Below are 727 nucleotides of genomic sequence, written 5' to 3' on the forward strand. Positions count from 1 at the left end.
CTCGAGGGCCCAGTCGATTTTAAGAACCAAAGCATGGTTCAAACTCCATTAGCATTCCAAATTCCTCCATAATCATGCATTCTCTCTGCCTCTCACCACCCAAAAAACCCATCTGGAAGTATTCTGCTGCTTCTTTGATCTCCTTCTATTCTGATGCCACATGTGTTTTTATAGAGTCGTAGCTTCTTGAATGATTTGTCTACCATATAGACTGAGTACATATGAGGGAAGGATACATATATAAACAAAAGATGATCAATGGCCTGAAGCCTTTCTATAAATATCATCATTTCTTCAAGTTTATAGACTTTCCAGAGGTATGTAGTTTAGGAAGTGGATGCCGGTCCTGCTTCCAAACCTGAATCAATCTGGGAGCTCCAACAAACATTGTCCATGATGGATTGCCAATTATGGTGTTTGACACACCTATGGCCCCATTGTCCATCATCACAGCAACTCTATGTTCTTTCAGTAGAGCACCTAGGAAGACCTCTGCTGTACCACTTGGAAGAATGTTCATCCAAAAGCAATTAACATCTGTGGGCCAGAGACCCCCAATTCCTTGGCAAGTCCCATCTGCTGACACCCACTTAGGATGAAAAGAAAGTCAAACGATTCCCAGTGTTCCATATGTGTCCCTCCTCAAGACACAAGAGGCCATTATAAGATCCAGCTTGAGCCCAGATTCACCACACACTAGCCCTCAGCCTGCAGGCGTGGCCAAGCA

Source organism: Elephantulus edwardii, unplaced genomic scaffold (assembly GCF_000299155.1).
Source record: "Elephantulus edwardii isolate Elephantulus edwardi_28Jun2011 unplaced genomic scaffold, EleEdw1.0 scaffold00321, whole genome shotgun sequence".
Taxonomy (NCBI): Eukaryota; Metazoa; Chordata; class Mammalia; order Macroscelidea; family Macroscelididae; genus Elephantulus; species Elephantulus edwardii.